Here is a 6,554-nt window from a genome sequence, read left to right as displayed (position 1 = left end):
CGGGACTCTCGCTGCTGTCTTGGATCCGCTTGAACTGAACTCTCGCGGCTGTGTTGGAGCCACTATGGATTGAACTTTCACAGTATCATGTTAGACCCGCTCGACATCCATTGCTTTCGGTCCCCTAGAGGGGGGGGGGTTGCCCACATCTGAGGTCCTCTCCAAGGTTTCTCATAGTCAGCATTGTCACTGGCGTCCCACTGGATGTGAATTCTCCCTGCCCACTGGGTGTGAGTTTTCCTTGCCCTTTTGTGGGTTCTTCCAAGGATGTTGTAGTCGTAATGATTTGTGCAGTCCTTTGAGACATTTGTGATTTGGGGCTATATAAATAAACATTGATTGATTGATTCCGTATTTTGTTTATAGTCATATCTAATAAAGATGTGTCAAATAGACAAATGCAACTTAAATTGTAACACTGTATTTTACAAAATACCAAAAAAGGACATTTTTCTTAATATCTCATTGACAAAAATGATTCAACCCCCTAGTTACATGCATCTTTAGTACTTAGTAGAACACCCTTTGGCAGTAATGACATCCTTCAAAGGTGACACAAGCTTCTTGCAACCATCTACAGGTATTTTAGCCCATTCCTCTTGGGCAAATGCCTCCAGTTCATTCATATTCTTGGGCTTGCGTGCTGCAACTGCCTTCTTCAAGTCCCACCACAGGTTTTCTACAGGATTTAGGTCTGGCGACTGTGAAGGCCACTCCAGAGTCTTCCAGCCCTTCTTCTGCAACCACTCTGATGTTGATTTGGAGGTATGCTTGGGATCGTTGTCCTGTTGGAAGGTCCAAAGTCTCCCAAGCCTCAGCTTCGTCACTGACTTCATGACATTTGCAGCTGATATATCCTGCTAGGAAATAGAATTCATAATGCCTTTAACGCGCTGGAGATTCCCGGTACCTGAGGCAGAGAAACAGCCCCAGAGCATGATTGACCCCCCACCATGCTTAACAGTAGGCAAGGTGTTCTTCTCTTTGTAAGCTTCATTTTTTCTCCTCCAGAAATAACGTTGATTCATAAGCCCAAAGAGTTCCAGTTGTGTCTCATCACTCCATAGAACAGTTTCCCAAAACCTTTGGGGTTTGTCCAGATAATTTTTGGCATACTGGAGTCTGTTTTTCTTGTGCCTGGTAGTCATAAGTGGGGTGCGCCTGGGAGTTCTGGCATGGAGGCCTTCATCTCGCCTTATTGTCTGGGACGAAACCTGCGTTTCCCCCTCTGCAAAGTCCTGTTGTAGTTCCTCAGCTGTTACCCGGGGGTTTTTATCCACTGTACGCTTCAAATACCGGACAGCAGTTGCACACAGCATCCTCTTTCTACCACGCCCAGGTAGTGTTTCCATTGTGCTTTTAGCTTTAAACTTGCAAATTATGCTCCTAACTGTGTCTCTTGGAATATGTAATGTCTTTGCTATTTTCTTATATCCATATCCTTTCTTATGAAGAGAAATTACCTCCTCTCTTGACTTCTTTGACCACTCCCTGGACTTCACCATGTTGCAAATACACCATTGACCATCTACAAGAAGCTGAGCGTCACAGTCTTTTTCAATCAGTTTAATTGTTGCTCGTTATGGTTCTAATCACATCTACAGGTGTTTTCAACACCTGATTGAAAAGACCTTATTCAAATTCTGTTCTTAAGAGTTATGATCTTCAAGGGGTTAAATGATTTTGTCAATGAGATATTAAGAGAAATTACAATGTTTGGTATGTTACAAAATATAATGTTGTAATTCAAGTTGCATTTGTCTATTTAACGCATCTTTATTTGATATGACTATAAACAAAATACGGAATAAATGTCCAACTTGCTAAAACACCAAAATTGTGTGGGGGTTGAATCATTTTGATCACAACTGTATGTTCCTTGTGACCAATCAGGACATCTGTTATGAATGATGACGTTATTACCGACATTTTTCAAATGTAAACAATGTCGGTTTTCGAGAGAAAGGACGCTTCATGAGTAAAAGAAATTGATAAAATTGTCAAAAATAAGTTTCGATGGGACTGGATGGAAAGGGAAATCACTGGTACTGTTGGGAAGAAGGAAGTTACGACTTTGTTCGGCGGTTTTATTCGGAAAATCGATCGTCCCGGAAAAAGTTTTGATAATATTGACTATGGATCACAAGGTTTCAAGGCTTTGGAAGTACATGCGAAACGGCAAAAACATATGAAACAACTTGAAGCAAGGAAAACTAACTTTTCACTAGCTGGTACTTTTGGATGTCAACCGAAAGTGAGCAAACCTTACGGACTTTCATCCTTTGTTTACATCGACCACTGCCGTAGACATCGAGAGGAAAGATCCACCCAAACAACCCACTTCAGTTGCAGACAGGGTAGTTAATAATGAGGTAAGCTAAAAGATATCTGCTTGCGAAATACGCATGTTTGTTTTAAATATTAACTAATTATTCCTTGCTAGACCTACTCAGTGGCCTGGTGGTTGGAGTGTCCGCCCTGAGATCGGTAGGTCGTGAGTTCAAATCCCGGCCGAGTCATACCAAAGACTATAAAAATGGGACCCATTAACTCCCTGCTTGGCACTCAGCATTAAGGGTTGGAATTGGGGGTTAAATCACAATCACCATAAATTATTCCCGGGCGCGGCATTGCTGATGCCCACTGCTCCCCTCACCTCCCAGGGGGTGATCAAGGGTGATGGGTCAAATGCAGAGAATAATTTCGCCACATGTAGTATATGTGTGACAATCATTGGTACTTTAATTTTTTAACTTTAACTTTGCGAAATATAAATGTTTTTTTCTAAAAATAAAAAGCCACGTGAAAATATATTATGAAATTACAGAAATTCAAAGAGTCGCATTATTGATTCCAAATTGGCCTTCGTCCCCCAGGCCCCTGGAAATTTTTTCAGTCTTTTTCATTGTGGTCAAATCAAATGTATGTTTGCAAACCAACCACAGGTGACACTGCATGACATCAGGTTGACTGCTAGGCTAACGTGCTTGAAAAAAATGATGATTCCTGTAAGCTACGGGTGTCAAACTCTGGCCCGCGGGCCAAATTTGGCCCGCCGTGTAATTTAATTTGGCCCTTGAGGCTATATCAAATCAACATTAGATCTGGCCCGCCGGTATTATACAGCGGCGGTGCTGCTAATACTCATACTTGCCAACCCTCACGATTTACCCGGGAGACTACCAAATTTCAGTGCCCCTCCCGAAAATCTCCGGGGGCAATCATTCTCCTGAATTTCTCCCGATTTGCACCCGGTACTGCTTTTAACATGCTCTACAACCTGTCATCACATCTGCTTTTCCTCTTTACAAACAGCGTTCCTGCCCAATCACGTAATATACGCGGCTACTACACTCACATAAGTGAATGCAAGCATACTTGGTCAACAGCCATAAAGGTCACACTGAGGGTGGCCCTATAAACAACTTTAACACTGTTACGAATATGCGCCACACTGTGAACCCACACCAAACAAGATTGACAAACACATTTCGGGAGAACATCCGCACCGTAGCACAACATAAACACAACAGAACAAATACCCAGAACCCCTTGCAGCACTAACTCTTCCGGGATGCTACAATACACCCCCACCCCCAAAATGTATTAGCCTGTGGAAAAAGTTAATGTTGATATGTACCCCAGAAGGCTGCAAATAGAAAGGAGACATTACATTTTTTTATTTACATTTTATTTAATATACCATTGATGTTTTTTAATTTGTTTTTTGAAAGTTGATTTTGTACTATGAAGTTATATAAGCGTTGCTTGTTCCATTGTCAGTGTTAAAGCAAATCAGTGTAGCAAACTGAGCAATAATTAACATTTTATTCATGCATTTTATCTTGCTACTTCAAGGCTTGACTGTTTGATTCATTCATTATTGTTATTTTATTTTCAAATTTATTGTTAGCCTGTGGAAAAAGTTTATTTCGATATTTACCTCAGAAGGCTGCAAATAGAAAAGAGGCATTCAATTTTTTATTAAAATTGTATTTGATATGCCATTGATATTTTTTTATTATTAATAATATTATTTGAAACTCGATTTTGCATGTCACTATAAAGATATATAAGCCTTGCTTGTTCAATATTCATTGCAAAACTTGTTTGGGTCCCTATTAAAATGTTAATTTGTTCAACCTCGGCCTGCGACTTTGTTCAGTTTTAAATTTTGGCCAACTTTGTATTTGAGTTTGACACCCCTGCTGTAAATGCTAGTTGCACACCCGCGGCTGCAACGCTCACAAGCAGCCATATTTCTTCCATAATCAAACTCTAGTGCAGCAGGAAAGTTGGAAATACTTTTTGGGAAACACTGAGATTTTACGGGAATTAAATACAAATATATATGTCAATCAATCAATCAATGTTTATTTATATAGCCCCAAATCACAAATGTCTCAAAGGACTGCACAAATCATTACGACTACGACATCCTCGGGAAGAACCCACAAAAGGGCAAGGAAAACTCACACCCAGTGGGCAGGGAGAATTCACATCCAGTGGGACGCCAGTGACAATGCTGACTATGAGAAACCTTGGAGAGGACCTCAGATGTGGGCAACCCCCCCACTCTAGGGGACCGAAAGCAATGGATGTCGAGCGGGTCTAACATGATACTGTGAAAGTTCAATCCATAGTGGCTCCAACACAGCCGCGAGAGTTCAGTTCAAGCGGATCCAAGACATATGTGTGTATACAGTGTATACATATGTGAACATGGCATCAAAGTTTTTACACCCTAGAATCAATCAAGGAATGTGACAATAATCGTTTTAAAAAATGAAGAAAAGTTAGCATTTAGCGAAAAATAAACATTATGTTGATTAGTTTATTCATGTTATAAGTTAATAATAAACTACGAGGGATTTGAATCCTGCAACAACTCGATTCTTGCAATGTATTACATATATCGATGAGCTTGAAGAGGTAGTCATCTGAAATGATTTTCCAACAGTCTTGAAGGAGTTAGCTCACAGAGAGAATGCCAGGAGTGTGCAAAACAGTAATCAGAGCAAAGGGTGGCGATTTTGAAGAAACTAGAATATAAAACATGTTTTTACTTATTTTTGTCACGCTTAGCTGGCATCGTGGTGCGGGTTTTGTTCTCTCGTGGATGCAGTCGGAGAATGGACACAGCATGAAAGGTAAGAATGAAGATTTATTTAACAACAAAACAAACTAAGAATAGAAATACTTGCACAAAGGCAAGTATTTCTACCAACCGAGCTATACTGGGGCGGTATAGCTCGGTTGGTAGAGCCGCCGTGCCAGCAACTTGAGGGTTGCAGGTTCGATCCCCGCTTCCGCCATCCTAGTCCCTGCCGTTGTGTCCTTGGGCAAGACACTTTACCCACCTGCTCCCAGTGCCACCCACACTGGTTTAAATGTAAAAATTATATATTGGGTTTCACTATGTCAAGCGCTTTGAGTCATTAGAGAAAAAGCGCTATATAAATATAATTCACTTCACACTTCACTACAGAAAAAACCCAACATAACTAGCATGTGAGCTAGAAAGAACAAAAGATGCTAGCATGTGAGTTAGGGAAATAAACAAATGACGGAATAGCGTGGAAGCTAAAGTACAAAAAGAGTTTTACCACAGGCGCGGATAGCGACGTCACCTGTTGCATTGAATAGCAAATAAGAATCCGAGAGCGAGTAACGAAAAAGGCAGGCTTAAGTAGAGACAGAAATTAGGTGGCAAGTGCGTTGAAAACACAAGGCAGGTGACACTAATATGAAACTATGGCAACGGAACAAAACAGGAAGTGCCACCAGGAACTAAGGAAGTCAAATAACAACAAGACGAGATACAAAACAGAACCAAACCAGAACATGACATGATCCAAGTAGAGCAGGGGTGCCCACACTTTTTCTGCAGGCGAGCTACTTTTCAATTGACCAACTCGAGGGGGTCTACCTCATTTATATATATAATTTATATTAATTTATTTATGAAAGAGACATTTTTATAAACAAGTTAAATGTGTTTAATGATAATACAAGCATGTGTAACACATATAGATGTCTTTCTTTCATGAAGACAAGAATATAAGTTGGTGTATTACCTGATTCTGATGACTTGCATTGATTGGAATCAGACAGTAATGATGATAACGCCCACATTTTCAAATGGAGGAGAAAAAAAGTTGTCCTTTCTGTACAATACCACATGAAAGTGGTTGGTTTTTGGCATCTAATTCATCCAGCTTCCATACACTTTACAAGAAAAACATTGGCGGCAAATTCCGTAGCTTGCTTGATTGACATTCACGGCACCCGAGGGTCTTGTGAGATGACGCTGGCTGCTGCCAGTTCATTATTATGAAAAAATGACAGAGAGGAAGGCGAGAAACACTTTTTATTTCAACAGACTTTCGCGCCGTCCCTTCCGTCAAAACTCTAAAGGCCGACTGCACATTTCCTATCTTCACAATAAAAGCCCTGCTTCATGCCGCCTGCGCTAACAAAATAAGAGTCTCGGAAAGCTGGCGTGCACAAGTGATGTGCACGCCAGCTTTCTGAGGGATCGCTTGTGCACGCCA

This window comes from Nerophis ophidion, linkage group LG22 (genome assembly GCF_033978795.1).
Source record: "Nerophis ophidion isolate RoL-2023_Sa linkage group LG22, RoL_Noph_v1.0, whole genome shotgun sequence".
Taxonomy (NCBI): domain Eukaryota; kingdom Metazoa; phylum Chordata; class Actinopteri; order Syngnathiformes; family Syngnathidae; genus Nerophis; species Nerophis ophidion.
The sequence above is the reverse complement of the archived record's forward strand: the minus strand, read 5'-3'. Positions refer to the sequence as shown.